The sequence below is a fragment of the Rattus norvegicus genome, chromosome 1 (assembly GCF_036323735.1).
Source record: "Rattus norvegicus strain BN/NHsdMcwi chromosome 1, GRCr8, whole genome shotgun sequence".
Classification (NCBI taxonomy): Eukaryota; Metazoa; Chordata; class Mammalia; order Rodentia; family Muridae; genus Rattus; species Rattus norvegicus.
In genome coordinates, this window is record NC_086019.1 from 164,720,102 (window position 1) to 164,744,346 (window position 24,245).

Genomic DNA, 24,245 nt, shown 5'->3' on the forward strand with positions numbered 1-24,245 from the left:
CTGGTATCCCTCAAGCACAGCACCATCGGGCTGGTTCATCCTCACACCCTGCTAAGCATGGCTAGACTGAGGTCCCGCTGTCTGTCCTCCTGTGTTGGCTCTCCAGCTTTTTGCTGCCATAACCTCATGCTCCTCACCTCAGAGCCCACTTTATCTCTTTCCTCACTTCAACTTCTTCAATCCTAGCAGCCCTCAGATCAGCTTCAACTTCCCGCCACCCACGACCTACGACCTACGTGTGCTCCTTTCTCCCTTTGTGCCCTGCACTCCTGCAGGGCCATGCCTCCCCCTACCCTTCCTCTCTTAGCTCCTCTATGCTGGTTCCTTACCCTCAACCAGCACTTTCCTCTCAGCAAAAACTCTCCCTTGACCTCACATGTCTCTCCAGCTGTTCTTCTTCCTCCCTCATAGTCAGACTTAGGGCGAGCCCTTACTTCCTGCCTGCGCCCACTTCCCACACCCCTGTGGTCATGCACAGGGCACAGTGAGGAAGAATGGCAGGCACCTGGTCTAGAAGAGGTTTGCGAGATGGGACTGAGGAACTCATAAAGAAACCTCCCACATGAGCTGACAACAAGAACAAGCACAGAGGACCGAGGGGCTCAGGGACTGCAGTGACTGAGGCTTGACATCCGTCCCAGAACCACTTGAAGCTGATGGAGGGCCAGGGGAGGAGAACTGATCCAGTGGTTTCCAGGAAAGAGCCTACTGTCTGGACAGTATAGGAGATGGGAACTTAGAAAGGTAGCAGGGTGGGCAGGGTGGCGCCTGCCTTTAATCCCAGCACTCAGGAAACAGAGGCAGGTGAATCTCTGTGATTTGGAGGCCATCCTGGTTCATAGAGTGAGTGCTAGGGACCCTGTCCCTATAACGAAAATAAAACAAAACACTGTCTCCAAACAACAACAACAACAACAAAGAAAGAAGGAAAAGAAGGAAGGAAGTGAGGAAGGAAGAGCAGCAGGACCTCTGGGTATAGGTGACTCTGAGGTACCCTCTGGAAGACCCCTCAGGGGACAGCATCACCCCTGTGTCCCATCACCACTCCTGCTACTTTGGTCTGGTGACATGCTCCTAGAGAAGCAAGGTATTGGTTGGGGTTTCTGGGAACTTGGAAGATTCTAGGTCCTCTTCAGGCCCATCTAGGTCATCCCATCGATGAGTTCTCATTGCACCCACGTTTGCAGGACAGGAAACTGAGTCCCAGGGAGGAGGGGCATTTGGTTCTGGGACAGCACAGCAATCCGGTTGCTGGAGTGGGTGTTAGAGCAGCTGGCCCATGAATACCAAAGACATTCATTCTGCTGAGATAGGAAAGAGCCCAAATGGTAACAGCCTCTGGCTCCTGCCTTGCTCTGGTGTCCAGCATGGCTCCCAAGGGGCACACATGATGGGCTGTGTCTCTGCAACACCAGGCAGAACAGGGCAAAACAGGAAGGAACCCTGTGCCATCTGTTCCAGAGTGCTGTGGACATGGTCTGGTTTCTTCCTGGCTGGTCCAGCTCAGAGTCACACCCAGTCCCTTGGAGTGGGATGTCTCATCAACACTGCTCAGCTGTGCAGTCCTGCTCCTCCCAGCCTTCCAGGGTGGCAATGTGTGTTCTGCTTTTAGAGCCTACAAGCTTGACCAACTCCCTGATATCTGGTCTTTGGTTGATCTGGACCCTATGCAGGGTGGGGAAAGGGCTGAGAGACTCAGTGGAATGATATCGGGAAGAGAGTTGCTATTTAGATTAGAATGCAGCCCAGAGCTACATGTCTAGTGCTCATAGAGCCCTGGGTTCGATCTCTAAGCACTACATTCACCGTGCATGGTGGCTCACAGCTGCAATCCTAACACTTAAGAGAGAGCAGGAGGAGGATCCAGAGTTCAAGATTATTCTCAGCTACAGAATGAGACTGAGGTCAGTCTGTCCAAAAAAAAAAAAAAATGTCCTACAACCCTACAAAGATGAGGCCACTGGAGCCCATTCATTGCCTTTCCTAGGGAGAGTTGAGGTCCTGCTCCACACCAACCCGCAATCTCAGAGTCCTAGTCCTCTGTCCACCGGCCAGCAGACCTGGCTCAGCAGAAATCTGACTTCCTGGCTCTTCACTGTCTTCCTGGCAATCTCTAGCTTCCGGAACAGAGTCACAGAGTCGATTTGCATAGAACCCAAGTCTGCTGACTTCTCTCTTCCTAGCACCCACCGCACCGCTCGCAAGCAAACAGGATCTCCCAACCCCGATCTGCTCTCAGTTCCTGGGACCGGCTGGGCTCCTCTTTGTTCCCAGCCTGCCCTCTTCCCACTGAAAGAAAATGCGCTGATGGGCTGGAGAGATGGCTCAGCGGTTAAGAGCACTGACTGCTCTTCTCAGAGGTCCTGAGTTCAATTCCCAGCAACCACATAGTGGCTCACAACCATCTGTAATCGGATCCGATGCCTTCTTCTGGTGTGTCTGAGGACAACTACAGTATACTCATGTGATAATAAATAAAATTTAAAAGATAATACGCTGAGAAGGCAGCAGGTCCTGCCCACAAGAGCTCAGTGTGGACAGGGACACATGTGCGCATCCTGGAGACAAGCAGGAAGGGATTCTGCAGGCAGGGGAACCTCACCAAGGAGCAAGTGGCAAGGAAAGAGCCAAGGGAACGAGAGGTCAGGAGCGTTTCAGACAGTGGGAACAGAGTAGGCAAAGGCCAGATGAGACCCTTGAAGGCGGCAAGGAGAGCGGGAGATATCAGTGTCCCAGCAGCAATGCCGGAAAAGGCAGAAACTAGTGAGACAAACAACAATGGACCTTCATGTACCCATTCAAGCCTCATAAAAGGCACTGTTGAGATAGGACTGTCCTATCTCCTCAGGATGAGAAAGCAAGACACAGAGGTTAGCCCAAGGTGGATAGAGGAATAGCTACTGGCTATGAACTCAAGTGTCAACATCACTACAGCACCACGGCTGGACTAGGGAGGATCTGGGGTGGCAGAGAAAGTAGCCTTAGGCTCACTATATAAGAGCTGTTTCCTTCACGGAGTTTTCAGAACCAACTAGAAGGAATCTTCCTGTATCCATGGGAAGTCTGATGTGCAGGATATTCGCTGAAGCAGAGCTTCCTGACAGACCTGGGACGTCCATCAGCTTTCTGCACACCTTCTGTGGAGGAACATCCGCCTGTCCAGTGGCTCTTCCTATCCAGTGCTAATCTTATTCCACCTGACCCAGAGCTGACCAATCAGAGTGCTAATCTTATCCCACCTGACCCAGAGCTGACCAATCAAAGCATCCATCCAGACACCTCACCAGTGATTGCTTTTGGAGCAATCAATTAGATTGTGCCTCTGAAAGTTTTGTTTTTTATGTGACGAGCACAGAAGGTTTTCTGTTATCAGCTGTGAGGACTGTGAGAGCTTGGCACTTCTCGAAAGAACTTACATGAATGTGGAGGAAACCAGCAGAGGGTAAGAGAAAGAACAAAAGAAAAGAATATGATATTAATTGATGGGTTTAACTGTGTCAGACCAAGACCTTCTTTTAAATGAGTCAATAAACTTTTCTGGACCAAGAAATAAGTTGGATGCATTTGCAGTTAAATGGATTGGACATTTGCAACAACCTTCATCTCTATGAAACCAAATGCACAGGCAACCACAGTAAAATGGATTAATTTGATTCCATCAAAACTAAAAATTTTTGTGTAAAAAGAAACATTATAAGAGAAGAAAGACAAAAACATGAAAAAAGTATTTGGAAATCTTGACTGGTTATGATTTAATACAAGTTCAAGGCTAGCTTGATTTACAGAATGAGTACCAGGCCAGCCAGGGGTACATAGAGAGACCCTGTCTCAAAACACAAAAACAGAGCGTGTGCATGCGCGCGCGCGCGCACACACACACACACACACACACACACACGCACACACAATAAAAATATGTATACATACAAACATACATCATACATACATAAATACATACATACATACACACACACATAACTTTTAAAACCCAAACCACAAACTAGAAAATAGCAAGGGTTGGCGAAGAGACGGAGAAGTCCAAATTCTCTGCATATCAGATGAGAATGTATAATGGTACAACCACTGTGAAAATCAGTATGGAGGTTTCTTAAAATAAACAAAACGAATGCCTCAGAATTAGCAGATCGTCTTGTAATTCTACTCTAGAGTCCAAACCAAAGCCTCAGGGGGGAGGAAGATCTGATAGGGAGCTGTAATATGGACAAACCTTGAACATGTTCAAGTACTGTGCCAAGTAAAACAATGGCCACTCATACTTACAGGAAGAACTTATCCAGAGACAGAATAGACAAGCAGGGGCTGGGAGGGGAGTGAGCAACCATGGCTTCCTGAGTACAGAGTCTCTCGTGCTGGAGACAAGGTCTCGCCGTGTGGCTGGGGCTGGTCTTGGGCTTGGTTGATGGCGTTCTAGAGACAGATGTTGGCAGTTACTGTGCATGTCGCTGAATATGACTTAGTTGTGTACCCTCGAGAAGGGTTAAACGACCTAGAGAGCTCAGCAGTGAGAGCACCGGCTGCTCTCACAGAAGGCCTGGGTTCAATTCCCAGCACCCACGTGCTGCTTACAGCCATCCATGATCACAGTTTCAGGGATCTGATGATGTCTTCTGACCACTACAGGCATCAGGCACACATAGGATGCAAACACATAAACGTGAGCAAAACACCCATATACATAAAACAGAACAAATACAGCCCAAAATAAATATGGTCTAAATTTTTAAATTTAGAAGCGGTTAAGCTGGGCGTGGTGCCCTGTGCCTGTAATCTTGCAGAGACAGGCAGTCACTGGAGGATTACTGTAAGTTCAAGGCTAACCTGATCTGCCACAGTAAGGTCTAGCTAGCTAAGCCTACATTGTAGGACCCTGTCTTGAAACAAAACAAAAGTAAACAAAACATTAAGGTAGCATATGCTTTGTTGTGCGTAGTTTTAAACGAACTCACAACGAAACAAGCAGAAAAGGGGAAGAAAGGCTATTAGACCGGGACAGCATATCCGTGCTCTGGGGCAGCCCTCCGTTGCTTCAGCAGAGCCTGGCAGAACTTATGAGCAGAGACGGCTGCCTTTGAGCAAACAGCCGTGGAAGATAAAGATAGCGCCGGGTTTGTTGACTGTTTGAAACAAGAAAGATGCCTTTCTCCAAGACAAAGCTCAGGCAGGTCGACTGCCCATCACAAAAGACACAGAGTCTAAGCTCCAGGTTCTTTCTTGTTCCCCAGCCCATGGACACATAGGTATTATTGGCTAGCGCTGCCTTGGCCTGTGGGACCTTGAGAGCTGGTCCCAAGGGGTGATATTCTGCCCATCTTGTTGCTGTGAGGAGTGAACTTTCTTTTCTTTTCTTTCTTAAAAGATTTATTTATTTATTATGTAAGTACACCATATCTGTCTTCAGACACACCAGAAGAGGGCATCGGATCCCATTACAGATGGTTGTGAGCCACGATGTGGTTGTTGGGAATTGAACTCAGAACCTCTGGAAGAGCAGTCAGTGCTCTTAACCGCTGAGCCATCTCTCCAGCCCAGGAGCAAAGCTTCTTTACCTCTAACATTTTTATGCCTTTGGCCGGCATCCACGAAGCTGGAGCAGGCTAGTATGCTGGCTTACACGAATGGTAAAATACAGGACCCTACACCTCTTGATTCTCTTAGTATCAGAACCTGAGATGTGGGGGCGGGGGGTTTAGAGGAAAACAACTTTTATGATGCAATGATCCAACTCATTTTAGGACCCCGAAAGGTTAGTTTCTCTAAGGATCCATCACGCTCCTTCACTTGGAGGCTGTTTCTTTCTTTTCACATCAGTTGCCAGGTGTTTTAGGGTCTTATTTCTGTGGACAGACACCATGACCAATGTAAGTTTTATAAAGGACAACATTTAATTGGGGCTGGCTTACAGGGTCAGAGGTTCAGTCCATTATCATCAAGGTGGGAACATGGCAGCCTCCAGGCAGGCATGGTGCAGGAGGAGCTGAGTTCTACATCCTCACCCGAAGGGAGCCAGGAACAGACTGAGCATCCCCAGGCAGCTAGGAGGAGGGTCTCCCAGCCCACCCCACAGTGACACACTTCCTCCAACAAGGCCACACCTTCTAATAGTGCCACTCCCTGGGCCAAGGATATGCAAACCATCACACCAAGAAACTCAGTGAAGTTTCTGTATTTGCCCGTCTTATGGTTAGTGTCAGCTCAGCCTTCTGTGGTAGGGTTGGATCTTAAATGTTTATATTTTGAAGCTTGTTTCCTAGTTGATAGGACTCCACCCCTCCTCTCTCCCCCCCTCCTCCCTCTCTCTCTCTCTCTCTCTCTCTCTCTCTCTCTCAAGATTTATTTATTTTATGTATGTAAGTACACTGTTGCTGTCTTCAAACACAGAAGAGGGCATCAGATCCCATCATAGAGGGTTGTAAGACACCATGCAGGTCCTGGGAATTGAACCTGGGTTCACTAGAAGAACAGCCAGTGCTGATAACCCCTGAGTCATTTCTCTAGCCTAAGGGTTGTTTTAAAAAAATTGTTTATGAGTCACACACACACACACACACACACACACACACACACACACACACACACACACACACACGTGCACATCCGTGTGCATATGCCTGTGTTCATTTGCCTGAGGAGAACAGGATAGCACTGGATCCCTTGGAGTTAAAGTTGCCAGCAAGCTGTGACCTGCCTCATGTGGGTTCCTGACCCTGGGTCGTCTGCAATAGCGGCCAGCACCCTGTCTGCTGTACCGCCTCCCCAGGGCCTGGCTTGTTTTTGTTTGGAAACAGTCTCACAGTTGTGTCTCAGGCCATCCTGAGCTTCCCAGTCCTTCTGCTTCAGCGTCCCAAGTGCAGATTCTGCACACTGTTGCCACCACGCCCAGAGCATGGAGATGCTTTCACTTTTCTTGGGTGTATGCCTAAGAACGAAACTACTGGTTCACACGGTAATGTTAGGTATAAGTTTTGGGGAACTGTTTAATTGCATTCCTAAGAATTGTGCGATTCTATGTTCTTACCAGCAGCAGACGAGAACTCTGATGCCACACGTGTGCCGAAAGCTTTACTATCTTTCCAAGACATGGTCTTGTGTAGCCCAGGCTGGCCTTGAACTCACTATGTAGCCAAAGATGACCTAGAAATTCTGACCTTCTTGCTTCTACCTCCCAAGGCTAGGATTACAGGCGTGCACTGTTATGCCCCATGTTGTGTGTGTGTATGTGTGTGTGTGTGTGTGTGTGTGTGCTCCAGGTTTCTTACACACTGCCTGTGCACTCTACCAACTGAGCTTTATTTCCAATCTCACTGACATTTTAAATTCTATATCTTTTTCCTCATAGCCACCCTGCTGGGTGTGGATTGGTGTGTTGTGGTTTTCTCTTGTGTTTCCCTGATTGTTCCTTTGGGGTGTGTTCCTGTCCATATTTTTTTGCCATTTTTATTGTATATTTATTTATTGTATATTGTATTTCTATTCTGAGGACTCACATTGTTTGTAGAGTAACTACCTCTTGGCATGAAAGCGTCCTGAGTTTAGACCTTCCTTCTGCTTCTACCAGGTCTATGACTTTGAGCAAGTTCCACACTCTTGGTTCCTGTTTTCCTGCTTATGAACTGTTAGTTGCTGTATTAACTTAGATCAGTTTGTAATAAAGCCGGGCAGGGCCTCAGGGGATCTCACAGTTAACCTGGGAGTCAGAGGAGGAGACCTGGTCCAAGAGTGTGTTTTGAACAAAATTTTTATCTGCTTTACTATTGGATTATCTCACAAAGAGAGATTAGCATCCCTGGGTCTCTCCTTTCCTTCCTTTGTGGAAGTATCGTCACCTCTGTCATGTGATGGGGACATAGACAAATCTGACAGTGGGAGACTCTCCACCATGCCAAGAATTGGTGACTGGTGGGTAGATCCTGACATGCCAAAGTTTTGTTTACTTTTGTTTATGCGTATAAGTATCTTGCCTTTATGAATGTATGTATGCGTGCATGCATGTACATATTTATGTATGTATGCATGCATGCATGTACGTATGTACGTACATACATATGTATGCACACCACATCCCTGTCTGGTGCCCCTGGAGGTCAGAGATGGGTATCAGATACCCCAGAAATGGAATCACAGAGGGCTGTGAGCCACCATGTGAGTGCTAAGGACCAAGCCTGGGTCCTCTGTGAGAGCAGCAAGTGCTCTCAGCTTCTGTGCTATCTCTTCAGCCTAGGCTTTGATATCTTATGAATCTTGTGTTTTGCTTTAAATTACAGCTCTGGCCAAAGAAATGTCTCATCCAGGGTACCCTTCCTAAGGATCTACAAGTCCTGTTATATGCATGCCCTCATTTTATCTGCCCTAGGAGCTGGTCAGGTAGGTGCTATGATCCCATTTTGCGGATAGAGAAACTAAGATAACATGTGGGAGATGCTGGTGCCTGGATTCCAGCCCAGCTGTTTCTAAGCCGCTCCTCCTTCCCCAGGCTCTATTGCTTCTTAACACCTCTGCCATCCTCAGGACCTCATTGTAGCAGCAGTTTCTATCTTTCTGGTGTGACAGACACAGTGTTCCCCTCATTTTGGTCTAAGAGCTGCCTTCATTGTCACAGAAAACTCCCGCCTTGTCCCAGGTCATGGAAGCCAGGGTTGTCATGGATGTCACAACTGCTACAGACCTTTCTGTTGTTAATTACATTTATTTATTTATTATCCATGCACACATGCTTGTTTGTGTGTGTGTGTGTGTGTGTGTGTGTGTGTGTGTGTGTGTGTGTGTGTGTGCTGGCCTCATCAATATATGTGGAAGTCAGATGACAACTTTAAGGAGTTGGTTCTCCTGGATCAGGGATTGGACTCAGGTTGTAGGATCTTCTGGAAGCGCCTTTATCCACTGAACACTCTTACCAGTCTATACTCAAACTTCTGCTCCCATTTTTACTCCCAGCCTAAAAGTTCTTAAGGGGACAGTGGGTCTCTTAGTTCCTAGGGCTCTGGTATCTAGCACATGGCAAGGTATAAATGCCACTGGTGCAGTCTGGGCTGTACCCACAGATCAACATGTGCCTGCCTCCCACACAGCTATTACCATCAGATCCAGGGGGAAGGTAAATGTGCCCACGTGCCCAGGCCAGGGTTCTGATGCAGCAAGACAACAGCAGTCAGAACAGAAAAATAGGATTCTAGGCCACCAGGTCCACCCTAACTGAAATAGAAACCTACTTCAGAGACAAATGGGGAAGTGGCCCAGGTCCAGGGTGGGTAAGAGAGCATACTGTGCAGCCAGGCCCTGTGGACTCAGCTCCATGAGAGACTGATCCCAGGTCCTCTCCCCAAATCAGTCAATCACAGGCCTGGACAATTCATCCCTCCTCTAGAGATGCAGGAAAACTCAGCTTAGAGCTCTAGGTCTGAAACAAGGTCTCATTCAAAATGGTCTTGAACTTGTCTGTAATTAGGGCTGACCTTGAACTCTCGATCTTCCTGCCTCTGCCTCCCAAGTGCTGGAATTGCAGCTGGATGACAGTGTTTCCAGCTTTATTAATTTATTCATCTAAGTAAACTTTTGCTTTGTTTTTGAAACAGGGACTCACTCCCTGGCTGGCCTTGAACTCAAAGTGGAGCCCAGGCTGGCTTTGCACCCATGACCATCCTGCTTGAACCAAAGACTTAAATGCTTTAAATTCTCCAAGATGCAGCTCATCCTGGCTGAATGCACTTCCCGAGACACTTGCAGCCTCCTGGTGCTCGGTAAATTAGCAGGCACTGTTTCTTTTATCAAATGTATGTGTATGTGATGTATGTGCATGCATGTTTACTTGCGGGTAAGTGTTGCACAAGTGTAAAGAAGCCTGGGTTTGGCATCTAGAATCTTCCTCAATTGCTCTCCACTTTATTCATTGATATGGGCTCAGCTGAGCCCAGACCTTGTTAGTACAGCTAGTCTGGCTAGTCAGCTTGTTCCTGTTCTCACCGTCTGGGCTCTGGAATGACAGATCACCTATCTCACTCACATGGGTTCTAGGGATCAGAACCTCCATCCTCACACTTGCATGGCAAACACTTTAACCACTGAGCCATCTCCCCAGTCACACACTTCCAGCTTTGCATCGAAGGGGTTATTTGCTCTTTCATTGAGATGTTCACTGGTGCAGACAGCCAGTGCACTGGGCAGGCCGCAACAGTGAAAACTGAGTTAGGAGTTAGGAATTGAAGTCCGGTATTGGCGCCAGCAGGCTGAATTCCCTGAATCCTGAGACAGGCATTTCTCCTCACAGAGCTCCATCTCCTGTCTGTCAAATGGGGTACTGGTAGCATCTCCAGAAGACGTTGGGATGTCACAAAGATTCAATGGGACAATTGAGGCTCTCAGCCAGCTCCGAGCCTCAGAGGGAGGGCGGTGGCACAGAGGAGCCAGACAGATTCTCAGCACTGAAGACAGTCCTGTAGGGAGCCCCCAGTGAAGTCTGTAGGAACAGTTCCAGGATGAGGCAAGAGGACAGACTGGAGACAATAATGGTCTTGAACATAGTGTTAGTTTCTAGACTGTGACCACCCCCACCCCATTCCTGGTAAACTAACAAGTAGTAAGGATATACAAGAAAGAAAGAAAGAAAGAGAGAGAGAGAGAGAGAGAGGGGAAGAAAAGAAAAGAAGAAGAATACACACATACACATACACACACACAGACACATACACATACACACATACACACACACACACACAGTCTCATTTCTCCAGGCTGGCCTTGAACTCATTACATAGCTGATCCTCCTGCGTCTACATCCTGAGCAGGGGGTGACAGATGCTCCCCACTGTGCCCAGTATCGTGTAGTGCTGGGGATCCAACCTAGGACTTCATGCTCTGCGAGAAGCTAAACCTCATCCCCAGCCAAATGGAGTCCAGCAGCCTCACCTCCCACTGGCACTGGAGAGTACGTCCACACATTCCACTCATGCTCACGAGCTACATAGTCACACCATTGTCCTGCACACACGCGCAGATGCGCCGTGGAAGGCACAGCACTTGGCACATGCATGCAATCCGTGCACTGGGAAGGCTGAATCCAGTGCAAAGCTAGCCTTGCTCCTTCAGGAACACGGGGCCTCTGCCTGCCTTCCCTCCACCAGGGTCAGCAGAGCCAAATGTGAACAGAAACTCCCAGAAAGATCTATCCCATTCCCAGAGACATCCAATTACTCTGCTTCTCTTCCCCTTAATGAGCCATGCCTGGACTCGGGGAATCAGTTTTCCCTGTGGAGTTAACCTTAGGCTACATTGTACTTTAGCATCCTTCCTGCTAGTTCCTGCCAAGACGCCTGAGCAGCTCTGAGAGTCCCACCCAGCCCCTCCCAGAGGGAGCCTCCTTACTCTCAAACTTTGACACAAAACAGGTTATTGAGGGGTTTTTGTTCGGTTTTTGTTTTTGTTTTTGTTTTTTGAGATAGGGTCTTACTAGCCTGCAACTCAAAAGAGATGCACTATGCAGAAGAGGCTAGTCTTGAACTCACAGAGATTGCCTGCCTCTGCTGGGATTAAAGACATACATATGCTATATCATCCACCACAGACAATACTCAGACACATACTCAGCTTCTCGAATTCACAGATAAGAAGTTCAGGCCCAGAAAGGGGAAAAATGTCTTATTTCATTCAGAAGTCAAACTCAGACCTCTGCTTCAATATTCAACCATTCCACCCAAGACATAGCCAGGTTCCCATGTCTTTGTCCCCTTCACTCCAGTCCTCTACACCTGGTCCCTCTCTGCAGCCTAGTTTTGGGCAGAACTAGGTAGAGGAAATGAAGCAGAAGGGAGAAGGCCCCACGTCCATCCACACCTGCCCAGTCTACTGTACGCAGCCCGGGACTGCAGTCGTATGCACGGTGGGCAAACCCCGGAGACGGGAAGCACCCTTACCTGAAAACTCCCCCTGATGCAGCAACCACTTGCAAGCCATCTTGAGAGCTGGAGCAAGCTAGACTTCTGAAGCAGCCGCTGCAGTTCAGTTCCTGTGCCACGGAGTCTGGGAGGTGGCAGATGAGGTAACTAGGACTACCAGGAGGGGAAGTGACACTGTCTCTCAGGGCTCAATCTGAAGATCCTCTTGCTCAAGTGTCTGGCATAGGCTGAGTCAGCCACTGTCCGGCTAGGAGCTAGTCACCCCCAGCTCTACCCACTCACCCTAGTGATGGGGACCATCGGGCCATCAGTTTAACCTGAGGGTTGCTGGGAGGATGGAGGGAAGGAGCACTCAAAACCCAGGGCTGGGCACAGGGAGGCTCCTAGCTACACACCAGCTCCACTCCTGGTCTCTCTCAAGTTTGGACAGAGCCTGCCTCCTGATCGTTACTGCCACAGGGAACAATTACCCTGGTTTCTCAGCAGTGCCTGGAAGGCTCATTAAGAGAGACCCAGACCCCAAGATTAACGAATCTGTTGTCTGTAACTCCAACCATGCATGTCCAGACACCACTCTCCAGGGACCAAGAATAGCTCCTCAGAGGAGGCTGGCTTGGAAGAAGGGCAGAACAGGGGTGACTCTCTTCCTCCCTCACCTCAAGCTTGGAGGTGGACCAGGACCTGGAGCTTGGGCAGGACCAGGAGAAGGCAACAGGTGGCTCTGCCTGGGTACCTGACTGACCTGGGTAGCCCCTCCCTGCCAATTGGATTATTCCTTATCCCCTTCCTCCTCTTCCGGTGGCATTTACTATGAGTGAGGAGGCAGAGCAAAGTCTCTGATCTAAGGTGAGAGCTTTAGAGAGGGCAGAGAGCCAGGGGGCTTCTCGGGTGAACAGAACAGGAATTACTAGGTCTCCCTTTCAACCACCTCTGTCTCTCTTTGGAGAGGCCAAACCTCCCTGTCCAAGACCATACCCCAGGCCCTACAGGAGTGAAGCAGGCCAGGCAGGCCTCCTGGGTACTGCTTCCATTCAGGATGCCAGTGCTTTGATTTGTGTCTGCCTGTCTTACACTCCAGGCTCTGGGTAAGCCCTCTGCAGGCCAGGAGAGGAAATACACCCTCTCACCTACCCCAGCAAATGGGGTGGGATGGGGAGGGGGAGCCTCTGGGTCACAAGGCAAGGCAGAGGTGTCATTGCTGTCCTTAGGTCCTTTTCCCTGGCATGTATTCCCTGTCATGAGCCTCACAGCGGAGTTTTGTGAGGAAGTCTAAGCAGCTCCAGATATAGGAAGAGAAAGATTCCCCACACGAAGTCTGCTTGGTGATCCCCATCCCCTAGGCTCCTAAATAAGCCCATTTCTCATCCTCTAAGCTCCAGAGACAAAAGGCACTTTCCCCTAGCCCAAGGGTAAGATGGCACTGGCCAACTCTGCTTGAATTTGCTGTGTGACCTCATCTAGTGTCACTCCCTCTCTGGATCTCGGTTCTCTCATCTGTAAGATGTAGTAGTAGCAGTGATGATGATGATGATGATGGTGGTGGTGGTGGTGGTGGTGGTGGTGGTGGTGGTGGTGGTGGTGGTGGTGGTGGTGGTGATAGTGATAAATGAAGGAACCCACATCTTGGTGAAGAAATGAAGAGTGGTCATCACAGTAACAAGAAGGCAGTGTGCAGACCAAGATAACAGAGGGTGTCACATGCTCCTCAATCCTGAGACCTTGAAAGAGACCCGACCCCCCCCCCCCCCCCGCAACAGACTCTTCTCTTGATGAGAAGTGTGACTTTAGAGAAAACAAAAGCCTCCACTCCCACCCAACAGCAGGCCACTGACAGGAAGATCTCTCTGTCCTGTGTAGGGAAAGCACTGAAAGGGAATACTGGGGGTGGGGTGCAGAGCCCCAAAGTATCCGAGGGTCTGTTCCCAGACGGGAGGACGTGGAAGTCAGCGTGGAGGAACACCGGGCAATCACGCGTGTGGGGCTGGTCAGTGTGTGCTTCCCAGCTACACTGTGGGGTGCATCGGTGCTGCCCACATACCTCACTCCAGGGTACCCCAGAATCCCCAGTCCACGCAGTGTTTTCCCAGGCCCACAGTCCTAGGGCAGCCCGGATGCCGCAGGAGATTTGTAAGGTGGCAGTCACCACAGTCTCCTCATCTTTCCCCAGAACAAAAGCAGTTGCGTAAGAAGAAGAGGAAGGCTTAGTGAGGGGATTAAGCAGCTCTGCCAGCTCAGCGGGGTGTGAGCTTCTCTGAAGTGCTGAAGTCCCACTATCCTCAGACCTTTAGTGGCCAAAAGGCAATGGGCACTGATCCTCCTTCTACAATTACCTCTCTGCCCTAAGCCACCAACAATAAGTCAGATGCTCCCACACAGCCAGGCTACCCTGAGAGCCCTGTCCCTGGTGACCACTGCTGGCTCAAACTCGTTGTCTTCCTTCTGGCCTTCCTTGGGTATATCTGTCCCCAGAACTGTGCTTCCCGCAGTAATAGGTGAGCTCTTCCTGCCCACTGAGGACTGAGAAGGAGCCACTGGTAGGGATGGTCTCTTGTATATCCTAGGTCCCACAGTTTCTATCCAGTGGTTCCTTGCCACCCTCAAGATGTGAGAGGGTCATCACCATTCTCCATTCTTTGTCTGGAATAGGAGAGGCCTGATCAGACCCTGTAGGAGGAGATGTGGCCTCCCTGGGCATTGGTGCCACTTCAAGCTCTTGGCTTGTAAGCTGGGTGGTGTACTCAGACTGGGGGTACAGGGGTGCTCTGGCTGGGCCACCGCGCTCCTTCAACCCATCCCGCCAGGATCCTGGGGCTGCTGTTTGCTATTTTAGGAAAGTACGGATACCCAGCCGAAGAGCAGGGAGCCTGTGCCCATGGTGTAACCCCCACTGAAGTATGTCCATCACATTCACTCACTACACAGGTCTACAAACACACACGCAACAGCATGCCAAAACATGCGACAGCATACCAACGCATGCGACAGAAGATAACTTTTGACACAACCACTCAGTTGCTGGCTCCTGGCATTGTGTTAGGCCTGGGGCGAAGGTTCAGAGAGCAGAAGCATCTACTGCACAGCCCGACCTGCATTCAGAACCTGAGCAAGAAGCCTTATACACCGGAATGCATTTGTAATCCCAGCGCAGCTGCCCTAGCAGCGAGATGGGTGGAAAGGCAGGAGAACAACGTGAAAACTCACCAGGACAACTCGGTCAGCTATGTCTGGAGCACACACTGCACCAGGAGAAACAAGAGAGACCCCGCCTCACAGAGGTAACAGTCCAGGAAGTGGCTCTCTCACCTCCACACGGCACAGGCACATGCGTGCACAGCAGCATGACAATGATTGTAAGGTTTAAAAACACAGAAAAGTCACCTGCATTATGGAGTTCAAAGGGCAGAATGTAGGCTATGGGAATTCTAGAGGGGACAGGGCCACTCCCAGGCAGAGGAGGCTCGCCCACCCTGCCAAGCCCTCTGCTTGGTGGGCTCTTCTGGTGACTTAGTGATAAGCAAGAATATCATCACAGTTCTTGGCGGATGTGGTGGTTCATGGTCTGCGATCCCAACCCTATGGAGGCAGAGGTCCATTCTGGGCTAAATATGGAGACCCAGTACAAAGAAAGGCCGATGGTGCTTGTCTACAGCTCAGAATCCAACGTCTGGGGGACTCAGAGTGGGTATGAGGGCACAGGCTCCCTTCTGGATCTATCGGATGAACCTGGCCACAGTTCAGCTCAACTTTAATGGGCTGAAAGGGTGAACTTTGCACCTTGGAGCATCCTGGGAAGTGTCAGTGCTACAGGCTGAAGCACTGCCCTAACTTACTAGAAGGCATCTCCAACATCAGAGAGGAGGTCAGTTACCGAATACTCCAGAGAGAACCAGAGCCTCCCCACTGGCCCTCCCAGGACAGAGCTTATGATGTGCCAGGAACTGTTCATTCTGAGCCCTGAGACTGGCCCAGCCAGCCCACCCACACTAGCATCCTTCACTGTTCTGATACTTTTTTTTTTTTAAGATTTATTTATTTTATGTACATGACTACGCTGTCACTGTCTCCAGATACACCAGCAGAGGGCATCAGATCTCATTACAGATGGTTGTGAGCCACCATGTGGTTGCTGGGGATTGAACTCAGGACCTCTGGAAGAGCAGTCAGCGCTCTTAACAGGTGAGCCATCTCTCCAGCCCTTGTCTGACACTCTTAAAGCTCCATGGTAGCAGATCAAGGATTTGAACACAGTGCTTTGTCCTGGTGTGCACCCTACCCATTCGAGCAGAGTCTTGTGATTCATGAGGCTGAAGAGACAATAGAGAAAAGGAGAAAGTCCAAGAAGCCAGTGGACTCTCTCAGGAGAGCAACTCTCTGTGTGCTTTGGTTTCTCCACTCCTCTGTCCAGAAAGAGCTTGAAGGCTCAAACAATGGTCATGTGTACCATGTGATCCTATCAGGGGCAGAAACCCAGACTAACATGGTGACCAAGCATCCTAGAAGCCAAAGTGAAAGAGAAAAAAAACAGAAAGGATTTATAGCTTCCCATCACACCTCCCGTCCCCCTCCATCCCCAGATAAAAAGGGGACAAATATTTGCCTGATTGGGTGGCGCCCATCACTAAGATAATCCTGCTTTACTTTCTGAGCACACCGAGGAGAGCAACACAGCCAGTTAAACATTAGTGAGCTCCGGCTGCAAGAGATAGATGGAGACAGACAGACAGAGGTAGGAAGAGGGAGGGAAGGGAGGAGGGAGGGAGAGGGAGCAAAGAGACCAACCACCACAGGGTGTGGTAAAGAGACAAGGTTGTGACATTTCTAGTCACCCATATAAACTCTCCCACAGGTAGTACACTATCAGGGATGTGTGTTAGGTGAAACTGCCATGCACAAGGAAGTTTTGACCTTACGCCAAAGCATGATCTGAAGAACATGTGTTCTGGGAGGCTGCAGCCTGTGTGTGCCATGAAGATCAGAGCGCTGTTTGGGGCAACACTTGGGCTCCCTTTCAACTGTGCCTTAGGTGAGCGAGGACCCCAGCTCAGGAGCTTTTTGGGAACAAGGCTGTTAGTGGTCTATGGGACAGTAGGGCTTTTCTCCTCCTATCTGAGGTCCTGGGTTGGGAATGACAGGGGGAGGGGCCTGCAGAGGAGGGGCACCCACAGGACATTGAATTGGAGTTAAGGGAAGAACTAAAGAATGCATGAGTGCTCAGGGGCTTCTGAGTGGAGTCCAGGGGCCAAAATGCCAGTGGACTGGGTTAAAACTGTCCTTTCTTCTTTGTGGTTCTCTCTTGGTGTCCGTACTTTCTAGTTCTCTGGTGAGATCAGAGTCAGCCATGAGGAATGGAGAGTGGACATGGAGAGAGGCGGTCAAGGCTTCCACAGAGAGGGCCCCTTAAGGTTGTACATGGGATGTGGTTGCCCCTTAACAGAAGGGCTTATTAGCCCACAGGACCTTGTCCTGTGGAGCCTGACATAGGCCAGAAGGGGCCTGAGCTGGCCCTAAAACCACACCATTCTTGCCTCAAGGCACAGCAGAAAGTGGGGGGAAAAACAGGTATCAGACACACCTGGAAAAGTGAGGAGGTTCATCTGGGGGAGGGTCACCTGGCGAAAGGGTCACCTGGGGGAGGGTCACCTGGGGAGAGGGTCACCTGGGGGAGGGTCACCTGGGGAGGGTCACCTGGGGGAGGGTCACCTGGGGGAGGGTCACCTGGGGAGGACCACCTGGAGGAGGGTCACCTGGGGGAGGGTCACCTGGGGAGGATCACCTGGGGGAGGGTCACCTGGGGGAGGGTCACCTGGGGAGAGGGTCACCTGGGGGAGGGTCACCTTGGGGAGGGCCACCTGGGGGAGGGTCACCTGGGGGAGGGTCACCTGGGGAAAGGGTCACCTGGGGGAGGGTCACCTGGGGAAAGGGTCACCTGGGGGAGGGTCACCTGGGGGGACTGTGTCATGCCTGGAATAGTTCAAGATCACTTGAGCAGCAAGAAAAAGAGAAAGGTCAGTGGGTCTGTGCTGGAGGAGCCACTGTGCCAGATGCAGGCAGAGTAAAACGGGCCTGAGGGAAAAGGCTGGGTTGGATTTCAGAGCTGGAACAGTGCCCTAAGGGTAGAGAACTGACTGAGAGTTAGCCATAGGGCTCAGTGACTGGATGAGGAAGGTGAGGAAGCAGGGAATGAAGGCAGAGGCAGAATGTTCAGTGGGCTCCATCCTGCTGGAGAGACTGGGGGAGCAGACCATGGGAGCCTAGGCTTGAGCCGGTGCACCCTTCTCATCTGTCTCTTTACTGCTTGGACCTAGGCCACTCCCACCTTGTCCTGCCTCCTAGGTGCGGGACTCGGGACTCCCTCCACTCATTTACCACCTTTAGAGCGTTCTTACCTGTTTGCCTGGTCTGCCCCCGAAGCTACAGGCCTGCCTTCAGAGGACAGGCTGTCAGCATTAGAACAGAAATTTAGTTCTCATGAGTGGAGCTGGGAGAGGAGGGAGATGACCTGGTAGTTGTTTTGCTTCCACTCATCAGATAACTCATTCCCATACGAGCCGTTATTCACTATTGCCTGAGGACCGCCCTGCACAAGGCATTCTGTTACAAAGACATCTGGAAAGGAGTGCACGAACAATTTTAGTCCTGCTTGCCAGGTTTTCAGTCCAGGAAAGGGGACCAGACGACTATAAAAGTCACACAGCGAAATCCTAGCTGCGCATGCGCACTTCTGCAGTAACACTGGACGCTGTCCACCTAAGGCTGGTAGAGAAGGCAGAGAAAACTGTCTTAGAGAGAACAGGCTGGCCTTTGGGGTTCCTTCTGACGTGTTCTCTCCTGTCTTTGTCTCAGTGCTGCTCAGAGATTACCCAATGCTCCCATACTCTTCTGAGCAATACCCAAATGTTCCCCTCCACTGAGTTCAATCACCCGAGAGTCACGCCTACTCTCACTACCTCCACTGCGTGTGTGTGTGCACACGTGTGTGTGTGTGTATGAGTGTGTGTATGTGTGTATGAGTGTGTGTATGTGTATATGAGAGTGTGTATGTGTATGTACATGTGTGTATGTGTGTATGAGTGTGTGTATGTGTATGTATGTGTGTGTATGTGTGTGTTGTGTGTATGAGTGTGTGTATGTGCGTGTTGTGTGTATGAGTGTTGTATATGTGTGTATGTGTGCATATTGTGTATATGAGTGTGTGTGTGTGTGTGTGTGTGTGTGTGTGTGTGAGTTGAGGGCAGCCTGGCCTACAGGGTGAGTTCTAGGCCAGTTAGGGCTACATAGTGGACACTGTCTCAGAGAAACCAAAACAGCAATCGAAAGACACACTTGTGCCTCTTCCTGCAGTTATGAGATTTCCACCTTTCCTTCACTTGCAAAAATTATGATGTTTCACAGGCATATGGGAAGACTTGGGAAATGGTTCTACTCACTATTGAGGAACAGAACTCCCCCCAGGACCAGAATAGGTGGGAGTCTTCCCCCTCACAGTATCCCTGGGGGTATTTTCTCCTAAAGCTGGGGCTGAGGCTCAGTTGGTAGAGCGCTTGTTCCATACACAGGGAGCTCAGGGTTCGGTCACCAGCACTGCATAACCTGAGCATGGTGCTTCATGGCTGATCCCTGCTCTCAGGGGGTGGAGGCACAAGAAGAAGTTCTAGATTGTCCTCCACTGAACAGAGAATGCATGGCCAACCTGGGCTACTTGAGACTCTGAAAACAAAAGGGGAAGGGCAGATCTTGCAGGCCATAGCCATCCATCTCTGTAATCCCAGCACTCTCTAATTCTAGTCCCCATATCCCTGAAAACCAAAACCAAATGAAAATGGGGGATTTTTAAGACTCTGATTTGTTTATGAAAATCTTTGTACGGAGTAAAATGGGGGCAACCACAGGCCAGGTCACCTGTGACTCTAGAAAAGATCCATTAACCTGTCTCACAGCTGAATTTATATGTGTCCTTATTTTTGTGCCCTTTCTCATAGAGAGAAACAGAATCTCTCTATGTAGTGCTGGTTATCACAGAGCTCATTATGTCGACCAGGTTGGCCTTGAACTCACACGAAGCCCAGGATTCCTGTTATCCTCCTGCCTCTGCCTCTCACGTGCTAGGACTAAAGGCATGTGCCACACCTGGTCTCCTTGTGTCTTTCTGTAAATTCTAAGATAGCCCTAAGCATGTTGGGGATAGAAATTAGACCTTCATTCCACATTGTTTAGCCAAACTGTTAATAAGTTCATTTTCCTCTACAAATGTCTGCTTCTTAGTTTCTTTCAAAATGCAGGGAAATGGAGGTAGCAGATTTGTGGATCTAAGCACCCATTAACACTAGGACTCAACCATAAGCAAATACGTCCATAATTACAGGGTAAAGAAAAGCAGGCCATTAGTGTTGCTGGCATCGCTGGGTCCCACCTCCTAGCGGCATCACTGGATGCTCAGAAAGTTAAGTTTGTCAGGGCCACACCTGCTGTTCCTAAGGCCTCTGTCCTCTGACACTGTGAAATAGCTCATGGGGCCTCTAGGAAAGAAGTAGTCTCTGCCTGGTGACAGTGACAGTGTACCACAGAGACAATGGCTGGTCCTGCTTCTGCCGGAGCTTTCCAGCAGCCAGTGTTTCACAGCACCCTGCCCCAGGAGATATATTTTCATACCCTCCCACAAAATATTTCCACAGCTCCCAATGCTGCCTTTTATGTCTCCTTGTCCTCCAAGGCCTCTGGGCACCATCTCCAAACTGGCTCTGTGAAGTCAGCAGGAATAGGGGCTCTTACTCTGCCAACACAAATGTTTTAGCCCCAGGAATAAAGACTAGCCTGAGGGGTTTCCTGGTCGTGGACCGATTGCTCAATTCTGATCTCACAACCTGCCTCCCCTTCCCCAGCTCCCAGGAACCGCTTTGGATCAAGGATCTAGGCAGAAGGGTGCCAGCTTCTGCCTCTCATAACCCCCAAGCTTACCCCTGAAGTGCACAGGCCATCTGTCTGTCTCTTACAGTGGTTCTCTGAATGGAGAGACAGCCCTGGGATGCTCTCATTTTCCTAGAGCGTCCCTCCCACGCTCCATCCCCAGCCATTGCGACTTCCTCTCTTAACCTATGACTTGCCAGGAGACAGGGAGTCGCTGAGAAAGCAGCTGAGATGAGTGTGGGACAGGAATGACATTCCACAGTTGCTCAAATTGGAGGGTTCTGACATGCCACCTGTCCACCCCTTCAGAACCATTGACTGTGAGAATTGAGTTTCCGGAGGTGTGCAGGAAACCTAGCCATGTGGGGACCTCCGTCACTGTCATCATAGTTCTGACACCACCTGTGTTTTAATGTGTCAGGTACTGTGCAAACACTTTATTTATATACAGGAAGTAAGCCAGTTCTCACAGTAACCCTACAGCACAAGTGCTACTAATATCTCTATTCTACAAAGAAGAGAACTGAGGCACTGAGGGGCATGCCTCCTCCCAATCCCCATTCCTGCCAGAATTGGGGTCTGGAACACTTGTCTGGAATGACAAGGAAGCCTTGGTTATCCCAGGCTGTTATGGAAGCTCCTTCACTATGGCCACGCAGGGTCCAGGTCTTCTGCCCCTTGCATTGAAAGTGACACCCTCCTGTAGCACACACCATCTATACCTAACTGAGAAGCCACATGCTGTGGAGCCTTTCCCAGTCAGTGGGGGCAGGGTCCTGGAGGGCTCTCATCACTAGATAAACACAATGGACTGCCAAGCCTAAGTCAGCACCCCGAGATGACTTGTCAGACCCATGCTTTCACACAAACACAGAAACAAGCGCAGAAACAGTAGCGAGGAGTCCACAGGAATTTTGGAGGTAAAGAATGGGGTTTCAGAAAAGTATCTCTTGCATACAGAGTGGGGTGGGAGATGATAGGGCCAGGGAACCTGGCTTCTCTTCCTCCTTTCCAGCCAGGGTGAGCGAGCTTGCACTCTCCTAAGCCCTGGGTACAAAAGAGTCATCTGTGATTCCGGAAAACCTTTCAGCAGCCACCAGCAGTAATCCTAGTGTTTTGGGAGATGGATGGAGGCAGGATCACCAAAAGTTTAAAGCCACTCAGCTATAGCAGACCCCGTTTCTGGGAGAGGAAGGGGGAAGGGAAGGGGAGGGGAGGAAAAAAAGGGAGGGAGGCTTTCAGTGGTACCAACACACAGATGCTGGCCACCTTCCATCACGTGGTCCAGCACCAAGCAATGATGGCACCTGTTCCCGACAAAGCACCTCACAACCGCCACCCAGCACAGGCAGTACACACCTGTACCCATGTGGTACACCGGTACCCATCCTGTGAAACCCGTGTGTTGCCATAGCAAAGCCACTCCTAGTCATAGGCACCACAAACTTCTTGGAGCCACTCCGGCCCTACAATCGGTCTGTCCCAGGGCATACACACACACTCACACCAACTGTACAGAGTAATCCCCCATACTCTTTACTCTGCCTCCTCCAAGAGATTGTTCCCCTACCCGCCGCGGGTCTCTTTGGTCCCCTCACCCGCCCGTGTCCCGTCCTTCGTGCGCTCTCACCTGCCCTGCGCAGCACCAGCCCTTGCGGTCCCCTGCGGTCAAGCTGTTCAGCTCTGGTTCCAAGAGTTCCAGACTTCTTGCAGATACTAAGCAGGACGGCCAGGGAGCGGCAGTGGCCTGGTGGCCTTGGCACCCAGCGTTGGAGTCCCGCCCAGCCAGGACAGGGCTGGGCTGCCTGCCCTTGGTGGGACAAGGAGGCGGCGATAGATTGTTAAACACGCCGCCGCCGCTGCCACAGGCTGCAGAGGACAACTCGGAGGATGGGAGCATGGCGCTAGATTGAATTCTGGACCCCCTAGCTACTCCAGTCCTTTCCTGGCCTCAGTTCCCCTCATTATAGGTCTCTCTGTCTCTTTGTCTCTCCCTCCCCCTCCCACTCACTCCCTCTCCCAGTCCATTCCTTCTCTGTGGTGTGTGTGTGTTTGTGCATATGAGAGAGAGGGAGAGGGAGAGAATGAGAATGGTGATTTTCTCCAACTTTATAGTTTAAAATTTTATAATTCTGGCACAATGAGGTTGGAGTGGCGGGGAAGGGAGAAGGGTTAGTGTAATTTTGCAACTATCTACTATGTATCAGGGGCTGTGTTTCCATTTTATCATTTACTTCTTTATCTGTATTTTGAGACAGGGTCTCATGCATCCCTGGCTGGCCTCGAACTTGATATATCCCCAAGACCCCCTGATTCTCTGGCTCCCACTTCCTACCTTCTGGGATTACAAGCACAGAGTGCACATGGGGTTGACGCAGTGCTGAGGCTCTAACCCAGAACCTTGTGCGTGCTAGTCAAACGCTACCCACAGCGCTACATCCTCAGTCTCAGAGCAGTTATTTTAATGCCTTTAATTCTCAAAGCAATTCCAGAAGTATCATGACCCCTATTTTAATAGTGGGAGAACAGAGACAGAATTGAAGTGACTTACCCAATGTCACACGACTTGTAAGTGGCAGACCTGAGACTTGACTCCAGAGCCCGGGTTCAGATTTGTGACATTTTCTACACCATAAACAGCTTCCTGGTGCTCAGAACAACCAGGACTTTGGAGTTCCCAATCCATTTTATAGACTATGAAACAGGAGCCCTGAGACTGTAGCTTGTTCAGGGCCGCTCAGCTGGTGACTCAGACTAAAGGCAGGAATGGTGTTTGGAGGGATGCTGGAGATGGAGGCTGTCAGCACAGCAGAACACGACAGTGTTGGACATAGAGTAGGTGCTCCTGAGTGTCAGCGTTCCTCCTGACTGTCACTGTCCTTCCTGCTCTTCTTTCTGACTCTGAAGATCTGGCTAGGGGAAAGGGAGCTCCAGTCTCTGAAATGTCATCCCCTGACTTGAAGTCCCAAGCAGAGTCATGCTTCAGAATCTCCTGATATGACAAAGTATAGTAAGTAGTGTGCACTGTAGTATACAGTACGGCAGATAGTAGCTAGTACTAGTATACTATATAAAGTGTACACTGTAGTATACACAAGAGTACTGTAGTAACTACTATATTCTGTAATATATACTGTAGTACTGTAGTAACTAGTGTACACTGTAGTACACATTATAGTACTGTAGTAACTAGTGTACATGTAGTATACACTATAGTACTGTAGTAGCTAGTCTACACTGTAGTATACACTATAGTACTGTAGTGACTAGTGTACACTGTAATATACACTATAGTACTGTAGTGACTAGTGTACACTGTAATATACACTATAGTACTGTAGTAGCTAGTCTACACTGTAGTATACACTATAGTACTGTAGTGACTAGTGTACACTGTAATATACACTATAGTACTGTAGTAGCTAGTGTACACTG

The 24,245-nt window shown here is 49.8% G+C and overlaps 1 protein-coding gene across 5 annotated transcripts in view; it reads right to left on the bottom strand.

Annotated features, from left to right (window-relative positions):
• P2ry6 (pyrimidinergic receptor P2Y6) overlaps positions 1–22,588 on the bottom strand; it is a 35,502-nt gene extending 12,914 nt beyond the window's left edge. Inside the window, exons 1-2 of one of the 5 annotated variants that reach the window (XM_039078872.2) lie at positions 22,441–22,506; positions 4,282–4,428 (exon numbers count right to left, since the gene is read on the bottom strand). The gene's annotated coding sequence lies outside the window, so the exon portion shown is untranslated. Of the gene's footprint in view, positions 1–4,281; positions 4,429–11,924; positions 12,109–22,440 lie in introns of those variants that run through there. The other 4 variants (XM_006229715.4, NM_057124.2, XM_006229713.5 and 1 more) reach the window with 4 other exon arrangements.
• Positions 22,589–24,245: the final 1,657 nt, after the last annotated feature.